Source organism: Saccostrea cucullata, unplaced genomic scaffold (assembly GCF_032062105.1).
Source record: "Saccostrea cucullata isolate Sc308-1 unplaced genomic scaffold, CSIRO_AGI_Scuc_v1 ctg272, whole genome shotgun sequence".
Lineage (NCBI taxonomy): Eukaryota > Metazoa > Mollusca > Bivalvia > Ostreida > Ostreidae > Saccostrea > Saccostrea cuccullata.
The window spans coordinates 279,208-294,845 of NW_026938795.1; the positions used below are offsets into that span (position 1 = coordinate 279,208).

Here is a 15,638-nt window from a genome sequence, read left to right on the forward strand (position 1 = left end):
ACAACAAAACTTGAAAAATCTGAACTGCAAATCTTCCTATGTTGTCTACGGAATAGAATGTAATCTTTGTGGCGAAACCAATGGATCACTTAAAAGAATATCAGGTCATAGATTTCAAATGAAAAATGGAGGTCAACAGCTTTTATACAAACATTTTAATCTATCCGATCATTCTATTTTGTCAATGAAAGTTAGAATTCTAGAAAAAAATTACCATCATACAAACAGTCCTTTACTGAATACACATTTCCGTAGACAACGAGAAGAATTTTTGGATTAGAAAACTAGGGAAAGTCTTTCCTTATGAATGCAATGGCAATTTCAATAATGTTGGAAATCTTTCCAGTCCGCAGTGTGACAATGTAAATGTTATTGGACTTTTAACCATACACAGAGATGTAAGCGTAGTCACTGGAATCGGTCTTACAATAAACCCTTCATACCCGATATCTCTTTTGATTCGCCACGGTCAGAAAAATCAGTCAGAGAATACATGTAAAAGATTATTGGCCTTGTCATGATTTGGATTTTGCTCGTTTAAAGAACTTATTATTTTTTTAATTTTTATCATTTTTTCATAAGAAATATTTGAGAGTGTTACTTTTATGTGTTTGTTATTTTGTTCTTCGGGTTTCATGCATTTCGCCCGGTGCAGTAAATCAAAATTATTACCGGTATATATAAGTCATTTTGTGTTTAAACATATCATATCAAAAGAATTTGATTCATAGGCAATGAATTTTAAGCAAATAGAAGGGGGGTTGAGATCTTTCACCGTCAGAAAAATCAGTCAGAGAATACATGTAAAAGATTATTGGCCTTGTCATGATTTGGATTTTGCTCGTTTAAAGAACTTATTATTTTTTTAATTTTTATCATTTTTTCATAAGAAATATTTGAGAGTGTTACTTTTATGTGTTTGTTATTTTGTTCTTCGGGTTTCATGCATTTCGCCCGGTGCAGTAAATCAAAATTATTACCGGTATATATAAGTCATTTTGTGTTTAAACATATCATATCAAAAGAATTTGATTCATGGGCAATGAATTTTAAACAAATAGAAGGCGGGTTGAGATCTTTCACGGTCAGAAAAATCAGTCAGAGAATACATGTAAAAGATTATTGGCCTTGTCATGATTTGGATTTTGCTCGTTTAAAGAACTTATTATTTTTTAATTTTTATTATTTTTTCATAAGAAATATTTGAGAGTGTTACTTTTATGCGTTTGTTATTTTGTTCTTCGGGTTTCATGCATTTCGCCCGGTGCAGTAAATCAAAATTATTACCGGTATATATAAGTCATTTTGTGTTTAAACATATCATATCAAAAGAATTTGATTCATAGGCAATGAATTTTAAGCAAATAGAAGGGGGGTTGAGATCTTTCACCATGCCAAGAAAACCTTAGCATTCTCTCCGTATAGCAAACTCAATAAAAGCTGAATTAACATTAATCTGTGATTCTTCCCCTGGGAGACGCGCGGAAACAATTAATGTCTGCAGTTTTGAGGGAGGGATCTTTAAATTTACTGGGTTAAAATTATAGGTAGAATATTAGTTATTTAGAAGCCTTTGCCCCCCCCCCCCCTTGTCTTTTTCGGGGGGGGGGGAGAATGAAAATAATTATAGTAAAGTTATTCTTTAATAAAATAAGCTGCCTTTCAATTTTTTTTACGTAATTCAATTTCAAAATATTTTTTCTCAGTACAAATAAATTGACATCGGGTAGTTGTGGAAGTACCGCGTCGAAATATAGATAAAAGAGTACCAAATTTCCGGAAGTTTACATCATTTCCTGGTTGAACAAGATGGAGACGAGTACTGAATGGGTAGACGTTACCCGATTGGCTATTTGTATATTTTCATTTTAAAGTGAATATTTTCATTTGATTGTTTTTTTTTTTCTTATTTTCTTCAGTCCAATATTTTTTTTTAAATAAACGTATTTTGAAAATAAAGATATTTGACAGTAACTTTTTAGGGTATTTGTACTACTTCCTGGGGTAGAAGTTTATTTTTTCTTTAACTAAGAAAGCTTAAAACCTAGGATCCACCCCCCAAAAGTCTGCTGCCGTAAATTGTCTTGCTGGCGTTTTGGGAATATGGGTGATTTGCATCAATTACACTTTTATTGACTCCATCGCTGTCGAAATCGGACGAGATTTCTTGGCATGTACTACCTAATGTAAATCAATAGTTAGGTTTACATCGTATTTGCATCAAATTTTACTCTTTTTCTTTGAAAATTTTAAATAGGCTTCTTGAAATTATCAAGGAAAGTCCATTTTTTGATTCCTCGACACTGGAATATAGGATCGGATCTATGATTATGGATATTGTAAATACTAGGCTTTTTAAAGGCCCACGTTTTACTGAAGAAAATGCAATTAAAACTATTCTTTTTTCTTTAAACTTCAATATGCCAACAAAATAATTGACGCAATTCATGTAAGTAATATTCCTAATCACAAAAGGGCCCAGACTTGTATTCCACTACATTTCAATTGAAAGACTACACCTGGTATTTCCTACAAATATACAGCGACTATTGCTTCCAAACTTCTTTTTATGAAAACTTTACAGCGCCTGAATACCGAATATCTGAAAAATAATCCTTGTGTTCATGTTCTTCGCCCCATGACTATAGTCCTGCTGAACACGTTATTACAGATGACGTAAATATAATTGATAACGAGGATCTTAGATCACTAACTTTATAAAGTCCTAAATGTAGGGAACCCTGATCCTTCAACTGGCGTCGGAATTTCAGAAATATTATGGATTCTGTAGAAGATCACGCCAGGTGATGGGACAGACATGAAAATGAAGACTTTGACATTTCTCAGAATGGATTAAAAGTTTCAGATATATGTTAAAATCGCACACATAAAGCGATTTAGGGGCAATGTGAAAACCATCTATCGTTCTGTATTCAATAATACAGAAGCGGAAAAAGAATGATCAATATGTATTGGTCCCTGATGACGGAGCAAGTAACATCATTTTCTTTGTTTGCAAGGTTCATATAAAATGTATTTTAGAGGAATTTAGATGTAATTCTACACGTGGTAATCCAACTTACACCTGGTAGTTTCCTTTCTATGGAAGAAAGTCTTCAAAATCTTATATCAGTTTCAATTTTTTTATATTCCAAACAAACAAAGTGAATTTATCTATATCCAGTTAATGTTCTACCAAGCCCTTTTCTTTACTCCTCTTTAAGATATTAACAGAAGTGAAAGAGAAAATCAAAGAGAAATGGGCAACAATATATTCGAGAAGTGGTGTAAATCAGATGTGGATACTACACGCCATGAATGGTTAAATAGTCGACCATTTATGAATTAACTGTGACGAAAATATTTAAACCGCTAATTTTACAATCGTTAAGAAAGTAATCTCATCTCCAAGATGAAAATAAATGGACTTATTAAAAGTTGTACAAAATGAAAAAAATACTGTAAATATATTACATTTGGCGTGTACGATATTTGCCGGAAATTCGATTTTGAACAAGTTAGCGTAGATTTGATTTAGCGTTGTCTGAATTTGCTAGTTATAAAACACTGAAATATGACAAATAAAACAAAATGTAAGGCCATTATGTAAGAATAGATTTCTACGGATGTAATCGCGCTTGCTTGATCATGTCAAGGAGTATACGGTGCATATGATAGGTCGGCAGTGGATGCTTTCCCCTACCATGGAACCTGATTCCAACTTTGATGCTGTTAGCGGCAGTGTCTCCGCTGCTCTCTGTAAGTATTGTTTCAAGGACTTTTAGGCTTGATAACCGGTATTTCCTTACCCTTTTTATAATATAACACTTTATTTAAAAACTTTTATTTAAAATCAACTATATGCTGAAAGAGAGCCCAGTTTTTGTGATAAATTTTTGATATCATAATAACCACCATATGTAACCACTTAGCACTTCTTATCAGTTATCAAAATTGAATCGTGCGTGGGTATGCTGAAAGTGTGTTCTAAAATTCTTTGTATGCTATTTGTTCTAATATTCTGACACTTCCTATTAATGATAAAATACTACCCAGCTGGTGATAAGCGGGAAAGAAATACTGTTACCAGAAATATATGTTAGGTTCCGCTCCCAATGAAAAAAAAACTAGAACGTAGATAGATTTTAAAATGTTAGCTTAAGGACTAATTTCCTACAAGCTAAAAATCCAATTTTATATTTAGATATATATTATTTCTTCATGCTATATTCCTGTGTAATAAACTGTCAAAAGAATCTGAAAGATAGTTTTCAGAATAGTTCTGTTAGCAGTAAAAAAAATTAATTTCCCCCCGCGCTTGCGCGGGATTTCAGCTAGTTTAACATAAAACAATGACCTAACAAATTGATTTAAAACATCTTAAAATAAGTAGGACCAAAATACTTTGGGTTACCATGTTTAAAATATCCCGCAATTAGTTTAGGAACAGAAATAGATACTTATAAGAAATGCATTTCCTAATATTTTTGGATTTTTTTTACGTCTACAAATATCAATTTCATTAAAGGCCTCTTCTTCTTACATGTTATAAAGCAACTTTATTCTGTTGTATTATGTTAAATATCATGTACTTCAGGCACTCATTTGCAAAATGATGTTTAAAAATACATGTAACCTTTACACTGTGATTAATATTGCAAGAAAAAATAAATTTTGACAAAATGAGAAATTTATTAAATTTTAGTCCGAATTTCCTCTGCATTACCATACATTGACTTTTGTTCCTATATTTTTTTTTTTGAAATAATAAAATATTAAAATTTTAAATTGATTTTGATTTAAAACTTGCTTATTTTATCCATTTAGAACAATTTTTGCTTTAACATATTATACTTTATAAAATTTCCTTTCTGTTTTCTGAAACCTGAGTAAACGTCATCCTTAAATCAAGTTTTGATTGAATAATTCATAAATGACGTTTTATAAAATGAATAAGCGCTTGCTTGTTGTCAGTTTTTTTTAAAAATGCCAGTTACTTAGATCCGCCTCCACTTTTCTCTCTCCAGTGCTATTTCGAAAGTAGACTTTTAATTAAATTTACGATAATTATTATGAGAGTGAATTCTGAATATAGTTTACGGACATCACCTTATACCTAGTGTATTCCTACAGGCTTAAGTAAGAACTCTTGTGCAGAGGTTTCAGAGTTTATAAAATTTGTTAATTTATAAGAATAGATTCGATTTCGGATCATAACGTCTACTGATAAAAACGTATGGATAGGGGATGGTTACTTATTCTATGCACTGATCTCACCTCTGGGGCCCATGTTTTTGTCCTGTTCACGATTCTTTTTCTCTTTTTTTAAAGTCTGTTCTTGAGAGGCGATCAAATATCAATTAGTGGGAAGATCATTTAGGTAAATAAATACATAATAATATGAACGACATACATGGCGATAACGAGCAGTATTCAATCTCAAAAAGCAGAGCAAACACGGGCTTAGGCCTCCTAAACATTAGAGGTGGGATCAGGTGCCATGAGGAGTGAATATTCCCTTCCAACCGGTCACACCAGCCGTGTGCTCCTTGTCATGTTTGGGATAAAAGGGGATAATCCGTGGACAAATCGGTGTATAAATTATGCCCTAACAATTAATATGAAAAAGGACAGTCAGCATATAACTTAATGATAAATTGTAATTGCTGATAATGTCATTGTGTCGACCATAGAACTTACGAAATGATAAATTTAAATGAGACTGCTGGTGTTCTTGTTTTAGTAACAGTTTACCTACTTTTAGAAAATGTTCATACGTAGAACATGCACTCGCCTACCGAATCAACTAATCAAAATAATTAAATGAACATACAAAACGTACATTTGTAGAAAGATAACGATCGGTATAAACGACAGTGGTTTTCGATTAATTCGTCTATATTACTCGATATCCAACACTTCGCGGATATGCACTCATCAGGGACAGTTTTATCCAACAAGTTCTCAAATCAATTACAGGTATGAAATTTGATAAGGGCACCTGTGCAATTTATTTGATAACTCCGATATCGTAACCTATTCTGGTAAATAGGTAGGTTATTTACACAACAGCTGTTGTTTCTCGATTATTGGACACAATCTATCATATCTCTACTGTTTATAGGTAAAGCCCTGCATTTATAAATGATTTGTCATAATATGGTGAATAGAAGAGTCCGTCCATTTACCATCGAATGGAATGCCTTTATGGAATTTGATTTGTGGATTATTTTAAAACGTTTCATATCAAAACTGCATATTTAATGCATTCCAAAGGTTTAGAAAATAATATTCATTCTCAGTTTTTGTTTTAGCTTAATATAATTATACATTGTATTATTCACTGACCGTTTTTTATGAAATTAATTCGATTACTTTCTAATTTTAACTTATTACAAAAACCTTATTATCATTTGTACACATTCCTGCAGCATTACGTTATGAACTTGAGACAGGATTATTTGGAAGGTAAATTGTAAAGTACGTTTTCCCGTCAAACTTAATTTACACCTGTAATCTTATGAAACAATCTACAAGTAAACCCGGACATTCCCCTACAACGGAGAGCCCAAGGGATGATTTACACATTTCAAAGAAAGTACAGCTGATATGGTGTTACATAGCAGACATCAGAAAATTACCCCTGCACTTTACTCTTATTCCTTAGAGACAAAGATTCATAAAAAGTTTAAAAGTTTCACTTGGTTTTGAATGTGGTAAATGGTGGTTGAATGTGTTTTCTTTTTCGAAAAAAATAATGTTTTTCATCGTGATTTAAATGTTTTGGTATTTCTGTATTTTTATTGTACACTTCAATTAAAGGTTAGAAAGCCTTTCCTAAGTAAGCTTTCCTTTGTTATAAAAGTACATCATTACAAGATTCCAAATTAATTTTTTTTTAAATGCTGAAAGTTAAAATATTTGATATTATATTAGTATTATTATATTGTTTTTAATATCACTGTCGTCATTCATACAAGTTTTCATTTACAAAACTCTCTCTTTGAGTTCTCGATCTGCTTTCGTTTAAATGTTTACTTTTAAACATTAAAAAAATATCAAGACTAAAGTTATGTTGAATAATAAAAAACAATTTAAAAAATATATATTCCTTTACACAATTCTCTTTGTGATATTTTAAGGAAATTTACATGGAGTTGAGTTGATTCAAATAAAGATATCATAGACTCTTCTACACATAAAACATTTTATTTGTAAATACATTAATATACTTAATCATGATGTATTATTAAAACATACTTTTTTACAATTTAATGTAGGGAATCGTTCATTATTATCGAACTAAACTTATAATGATTCGAACAGATCCTGGATAAAATGCATCAGCATTATATAACAGCATATTTTGTGAATTATACATGTATATGTTTAAATAGTGTTCTTTCAATGATTTCATAAATTATCTTCCTCAGTCTTCTATTTTCACAAATGTACATGTAGATACACGTTTATTTGATAATAATAATACGGCATTTTATGGCATTACGGGGCGTCGGATTACAAAATGTATGATATGAAAAAAATATCAAACAAGTGATAATGAATAGATAAACAAATAAACATTGGTCAAATTAAACATATAGACGAATACGAGTTATGCACAGTCACAAATTGACTTGCTATCTTATGCAAAGAACGTTCATAATTTAAATATTGTGTGTATTTACTTGATTCACATGAAAGTTCATGATGGGCGTGATTATTTGAAGTCACTTGAAAAGTTTAAGCAGAGGACAAGAATTAGAGAACACATTTAAAGTGAAATGAGCAAATATTTGAACATTGAAAATGATATATATCTTTCAAATTCTTAAATGTAGATTGTATGTTTCGAGGTTTTAATCCTTTTCCAAAGAGTACTAAAACTTTCAACCAAGAATGACATTCGAGATATTATTATTTCTGTAAAGATTTAGACTAAAGCAAATTTACAGTGCATTAAAATGTATACAGTTTCTTAATGTCAATCTTTTTCGTTTACTAAGACTTTGAATATTTAAACCTTACCTATTGAACTTTTTCAATGGGTAGAACAAATAAAATGGATGAAAACCTAATAAATAGATACAGAGAAAGTTGTACATAAGATCACGTCTATAAACATAATAAAGATCCACAATGACATTTCTTTTGTAAATTCTTAAGACAGACTTGTTACATGCTTCATTTCTTTTAAAATTATGTAGATAAACATGAACAAAGAAAATAATTTTTTAAATTTACTTTTAACAATTAGTTACATGATAAATATGAGGTGTTTTCGCTGCACTTCCTTGAATTGTTTACACTAACAGGGGATAGTCTCCCGATTTTATCCTTTGAACACTTAACTTTTTATCACTCAACATTTGGTCAATACTGAAGATATTTTATTTTGGCACTGCTACACTACGACGCAAGGGAAAATTGGCGCTTCCAGTCCATGTCTGACGGTCAAGAGCACTTTATTACCAGAACAGTATGTAATAGAGATTATCTTAACCTCCTATCACTTATATCACTAACAATCCTGAGTTTCCTTCACATTCATGTACATGTCCACCCCGTATCTTTGTCTTTCTTCTTCTGTCATGAACACACTATCATTGTCATCATCATTCTCTTCCTCACCCTCCTCCAGGCCTTCGTGAAGAGGAGGCAATGTATCAGGCGAACCAAAACAAATCTTAGAGGAATTAGGCACTAGGCCTGTGTCACTAGTCCGCTCACTCTCAATAAGAAGGGAGCTCGTGATGCTCGGCCTTCGATCCGTCACACTATCCATACTCATGCTGTAAGACCGCAGTAAAGACTTCACGTTTCCTATCTGTCTTTCCTTTTCAAGCTTATTTCGCACTTTTTCTAAGTTTACGAGAAAACTACTTGCTTGTTGGTCCAAATCATTGTTACCATGACGCTTTCTACCGAAGTATCCTAAAACGAACACACCCAAAACAGCGACACCATACACGGCTACAACGGCCACTGTGAACTTCAGGGCTCCTTCTGCATCATAAGGGCTGTTAGTAGACACTGTCTTGTTTCGAGTAGATTGTGTACTGTTCAGTATATCGTAACTGTTGTTTGACATCACTGCCGTTTTTGATGTGTTTAAAGCAGACATTGCTTTTCTGTATCATTTCATGTCACATATCTCCTTATGTAATTTGACATTACATGAATTGTTGTTAGAACATATTTTGTACGAAAACAGCATACGTGAACTGTTGCGTAGTACAGGGCTGTACATTATTTAATTCCATCTGAGTGGGAGGTGACAGGTAAAAATCCTGTGAAGGAAGCTCTTCCACGTCTGTTAAAACTTTCCGCTTGACCTGGTGTCATTAGGAAAGATTTAAAATTCCAAAAGCTGCAAATACAGGATATTGAAGTGCATTAACAATAAGAGATTTGTATTTACCTGTAAAAATCCTCACAGACAACAACAACGTGTAATAATATGACAACACGACACACCAGTGTTAATCTCCGACTAGACAAAAAAAGAGATGTATTAAACAGACCTTTAAAAAGGATCAGTATCAAATTTTTCTGAAAAATTCATCATTCATCTATTATCAAGTTCAAAATCGATAATATTGTCGATGTAAAATTCACATGATTAAAAGGAGCAAATTTAAATTCTTTATAGAAAAATGATCTTATATTTACCCGTTGATGAATGGCCTTTAAATTTGATATTTTAATACGACGTACTTGATGTAATAAAAATCCAACAACATCATCTCTTTCGAACAAGGATTTAATCGTTAAAACAGGTCCCAAATAACTACTTCTTACAGATTATCATGCAGAATTCACAAAATATATAAACTTAGTACAATTTGTTTTATCACTTTTTTATTAGATTCCCTTAACATTGTACAGCTGTTGTCATAAGACAATAATGACATCATGTATGTGTTTGCCTCTCAAATATTTATCTTTATTTTGGTTACATATGAAGAGCAATAATTCTTACTTTATCAACGTTTTATACTATTTTGCGTGTGTTCGATATAAAATGATATACTCAAATGATAAACAGGTGACCCCATGTTCCCCTTCGAATTTTCAAATAATAAATTCATTACTAGCATGTCACTCAAAAAAGCTCATGAAGCATAAATTATGTTATAAAGGATTTTTAAAAGGAAAATTTTGTGTAGAAAATAAAAAAATCTAATTTTCGGCACAAGTGACCTTATGGTTGGAAAAGGAAATTCCAATACCTAAATAAATATGTAAGGATACCACAAAATATATGTTCTAAAAGTTTGTTTGGCTACTGCATAAAGAGAAAATATGCTTACTTATAACTAATGTCCTTTTAACAAAATTTCTCTTATGGAAAAAGGAAGATCCTTATAACATTTTTGCAAAAGTAAAATGTGAGTAATCATATTTTTAAGATGAAATGATTACTGTGTGAAATGAGACATAAGTTCTTGGTAAAGATGTTTCTAATAAAGTTTTTAACTCTCATTTTGCTTCCAGGTTAAAAATGGCACTTCTGAATACTTAATCAAATTAGTAATACTATAAAGAAGTTTTGTGAGGAGGGCATGAAAAGGAATGTTCTCCAACTTTATTGCACCGAAGTACATAAAAGAATTAATGCGTAGATAGATTTCATGATCAGCAAGTGCTGGTACAAGCTGACAATTAAAGCAGGTAACAACATTGTCTTCATTTGTAAGGCTCATTATATAAATTGTATTTTAGAAGAACTTGGATTTAATTCTTCAAGTGGTAATCCAACTTATACTCATAGCCCCCTATCTAAGGAAGAAATTCTGCAAAATCATGTCAGTTTTGAATATTTTTAAGATCCCAAAGAACCATAATGAATTTGAGCTACCAATTCTATACTGGATTCCGAAACTTCATAAAAATCCTTACAAAGATACACAGCGGGTTCCAGTAAATGTTCAACCAAGCATTTTTTTCTTTTCTCCTCACTATAACATTAACAGTAGTGAAACATTAAGAGTACTGCGCAACAATATATTCAAAAAATGATGTAAATAAGATGTGGATACTTAAAAATTCCATGAACTTTTGGCAATTTGAAATCACAAGATTTTACATAATTCCACAGCTTAAAAACTTACGACTTTTCACTTTTATATACTACCATTCCCCATGATAAATTAAAATCCAGGCTTTTTGGTATCATTGACAGTTGCTTTTTCAATTAAAATGGAACTCGTAAAATTACTTACTTTGCCATTAGTCATTTGCAAAATTATTTTGTTAAAACACATTCTGTTTGTACACACAAGTACTCTGACGTTGACATTAAAAAGATTTCTGATTGACAATATATATGTGGTCTTTTGAAGACCAAGTTTTCAAACAATCTATTGGAATTCCCAAGGGTACCAAATGCGCCCCGTTATTAGCAGACCTATTTTTGTATTCATATGAAGCATATTTGTCCAAAATCTTATACGTGAAAAAAAAATAACTTTTTACAACCTTCAACTCGACATTTAGATATATCGACCACGTATTTAAGGAATGTTTTTAAGTTTTGTGTGAGTTATTGGTGTGTGAATCACACAGACTTGTCACGTAGGCATATTTCATGAAGCGCCCTAGCGCTCCATGAAAAATATGCCTACGTGCAAGTCTGTGTGATTCACACACCAATAATTCACATTAAACTTAAAAACATTACTTATATTTACATTTAACATGATGGAAAGCAACTAAAATATACTCAATATATGATTTTCTTACTGCCCTATATCGTTGCATTTTTACCAACGTCTCTGTAGCTTCATTGTGACGTCACGTTAGCGCATGTTTCTCCGTGTATATTTCTACGCGTGAGTATACACGAAAATGGTTTTCAAATCAATTTCACAGTTGGCTTACAAGAAAAACACAGCAAATGTAAATATTGTCAATTAACAATGGTTATTTCCATTCTTATGTCGGAATGAACATAAGATATGATATATCCTGGTGAGCTTGAGATAAAAGATACCACAGTCTAACAGATCTGTTTCTTTTTGGATATTTTATTTGAAAAGGACGTTAATGGTAATCTAACAATCAAGCTCCACGATAAACATGGTGACTTTAACTTTACAATCGTCAACTTCCCTTACTTATGCAGCAATATACCTTCATAACCTACAAACGGAGTTTATACATCTCAGTTTATTTGATGAGCATGCTGAATGTACATGTATTAACAGTTTCTTAAACGAGGTAAATTACCGTAAATCTGGGAATTTTTGCTGTAGATAAATTTTTAGCTTTCGAAATTCTCTGTCAAACTGAAAATTTTTAAATTTCAATACCTTAAATAAGTCATAATCCAACTAAAACACCCATTTATGTGCTCTTAAATACTGAAACTGATGAACCATTCGGTTCATGTAAACCTGAAGTACATTTGCAGCACTGTTCTGCAGCATGTTAAATAATAAAGAGGGTGCGTGTATGTATAGAGCATTTATTACAAATGCCAAATGAGATTACAGATTTTACAATTTCAGAATGCAGCAGAAGATGGGGCCCAAAAAATATCCCACACCCTATACAAAAGAAAACTAGTACATATATTTTCTACAACAGTTACAACAGGCACCTTATACAAAAAAAAAATAGTACATGTATGTATTTTTTACAAACCATATTTTCGGAGCCAAAAGTTATTTTGATAAGGATAAGGCTAATAGCCATAACTAAAGGCCGCTTAGATATAAAACCCGGAAAATCCCTTCGGGACCCATGAATTCACACAAAATAGTGATTAATAAAAATACGCAATTTTGTACACATTTAGATCACATAAATTCCTTTATATACATAAATACACAAACACATATCTTTGCAGGTTAAGTTTCTTAGGGTACATACATGTACCACTAAAAATTCAACAACCATATTTGAACAAAAAGAAGTGTGATAGCATATTTTATTTAGCTATACACCAAATCAAATCAAATTGATGTTAGAACTTATGAAAATCAAAAATATTCATTTGCCAAGAGAATATTTTAAATCTTTATTGGAAAACATCTACACATTGATGTTGAATATGTCCTCGTCTTTCAGAAAAAAATATTTAAATATCTTTATTTTTAATAATTCTCAAAATTTAAACTGTCTATATTCCATATTTGCTTTTAAACTATTAAGAATTATATCTAAGGTTAACAAAATCACATACTTTATTACGGTTGACCACATAAATTGAACAACATAGCGTTTTGAACAGGTATACCCCAATTTTGGAATAACAATTTCTCTTTGGCAAAATTTTTTTTAAAAAGTGGAATCTAAAAAGATTATATAGGTTTGATATCTATAAAAATATATTTCAAGTTAGTTTGTTTTAAAAAAATAAAAAGCTTTAGGTCCTTAAAGCCTTTTAAGAATTTTGTGCTTAATGACATATAGATGGAGAGAGTGCAAGTTGTTAATTTATATACAAACTACATATTAAATGCTTTGTATGCACAATGACACTATAATAAACAAATACATACCTGCTGAATTGTTTTCAATCATCCAAAACTATTACTTTGATGGACAAGTGACAATCAGAAATTTATGTTTGTGTGTAAAATTAAAAATTGATTTGTAAAAGTATGGACCTTCCTTAAAAATAAATCAACAAAAAACGTTTTTTTATCTAGAGATTACCTAAAGATTATATCTTTATATATATTTTAAGTACATATGAAAATGTTATGAAAACCTTCAACACTTTGGATGATCTTTTCTAATATTTATATCTGATTATAGAACGTTGGCTTAGTTTAAAACTGTATGTTTATTCGTAATTTATCGTATGAACATTTGTAACTTAAAACGTTTAAGAAAATTTTAAGAGCTTCTTATATTTCGCAAAAATTTTAAACCTAAAAATTAATCAACACTTTTGACCCAGATTAGCAAAAATAAATCATCGTAAAATTTCTAGATTTACGATATTGACAAACAAGTCGATGAAACAAGAATATCAGCAGTCTCGTTTAAAGCCATCATTTCATTTATAAGTTCTATAGTCGATACAATGACTTTGTGAGCAAATACAATTTATCATTGAGTCAAATGATGGCTGACTTTTTCTTACTAATTGTTAGTCCATTATTTAAACACTGAATTGACAACGGATTTTTTCTGTTATCTCCCGATCATGACAAGGAGCATACAGCGGCCGTGTCTGGTCGACAGGGGATGCCCACTCCTCCATGGCACCTGATCCCGCCTCTGATGTTTTGGATGTCTGTGTTTGCTCCGATTGTGTATTGTTTTATAGAATTTTGATCATGAATACTGTTTGTTATTTCCAAACTTATGTTCACCGATCATAACAAGTAACACAAAGCATTTATGATCGGTCCTCCATGGCTGCGTCTTTCAATTTTAATGATTTTAGAGACCCGTATTTTCTCTGCTCTGTATTTATACTAAGTTTTTCCAACTGACTTTTGTGACTGACAATTAATTATATTCATGTTTCATTATGAAAACAAGCATATATATATATTTTTTTTTTAATCTTACATTTCTTTATTTCACTTTTTTTAAATTGGCGAGACAATTTTATTTCCATTAAGAATTCTTTCACAGATAATAACAGACATTAGGCTAAATATGACAGACTTGAGACATACATGTATTGTCAGAATGGATCAAGTATTACAATATTGTTTTTGTTTGTAAGGCTCTGATTTGTTCTAATAGTGGTAATCCAACTTATACCCATAGCTCCCTTTTTAGGAGGAAATTCTTGAAAAAGAAGACCATTTTTCCTTTAGAAAAATGGCTTCAACATTGAGCATGTATTTTAAAAGCAGCGTCAAGCGGAGTAATATGTCTTTGACGTAACTCATTGTGAAGTAGCAACTTATGCTAAACGATATAAAATAAATCTTTTATCCAATCAAATGACGTGTTACAACTAACATTAAATCATAATCGACGCAACTTCACAGTCGCATAGGACTTACGCGCGCATCATGGAATAAGCTAGCAGAGCTATTGCTATTCATAACGGTATGTTCACTTAATAATGTTGTTTATTTCTTAAGTAATGTACTAGTACTTTTCTTTTTATATGAAAACTATCATGTAAAATTTATAATTTTTCACGCGAATATCATATAAATTGGTTCGTGTGATATTCACATTATTTAGATCTTTCATGTAAATTTTTATGAAAAATTATGTCAAAATCGCATGAATTTTTTGCACGAATTTAATTTTATGCAATGCTGATAAAACATTTATCTTAGCTATTTTTTCTGTGTACATTAAAGTCAGAAAGATGTTTCTGTATGAAAAAAAAATTTACTCAAAACATAATTTTTTTTTGTTGAAAAATCACAATTTTCCCCCTAGACTTTAATGAAAATTATTTTTTCAATAAATATCATGCATAAGAATTGAATTCTACGAAACATAAAAAAGTTTAAAATTTAGTGTTTCTGATGATAAAATCTGTTCAAAATACGCCATTCCCCAATTTCAAATTAAATTTTTTTTAATAATCTTGTAAAATTCTTTCTCTTAAAGAAAATATAATTTAGAATATAGGATCCCACGATTTCAAAATCCTCCCTCCCCTTCAAATGTCCTTCATCTGTACATCATTCTGTTGTTACAAGCTT

The 15,638-nt window shown here is 31.0% G+C and overlaps 1 protein-coding gene across 1 annotated transcript in view; it reads left to right on the plus strand.

The window, feature by feature from the left end:
* Positions 1–14,934: 14,934 nt before the first annotated feature.
* The window catches only part of LOC134251282 (opine dehydrogenase-like), a 31,647-nt gene continuing 30,943 nt past the window's right edge, over positions 14,935–15,638 (plus strand). The window contains exon 1 of the mRNA XM_062733667.1: positions 14,935–15,024. The gene's annotated coding sequence lies outside the window, so the exon portion shown is untranslated. The remainder of the gene's footprint in view (positions 15,025–15,638) is intronic.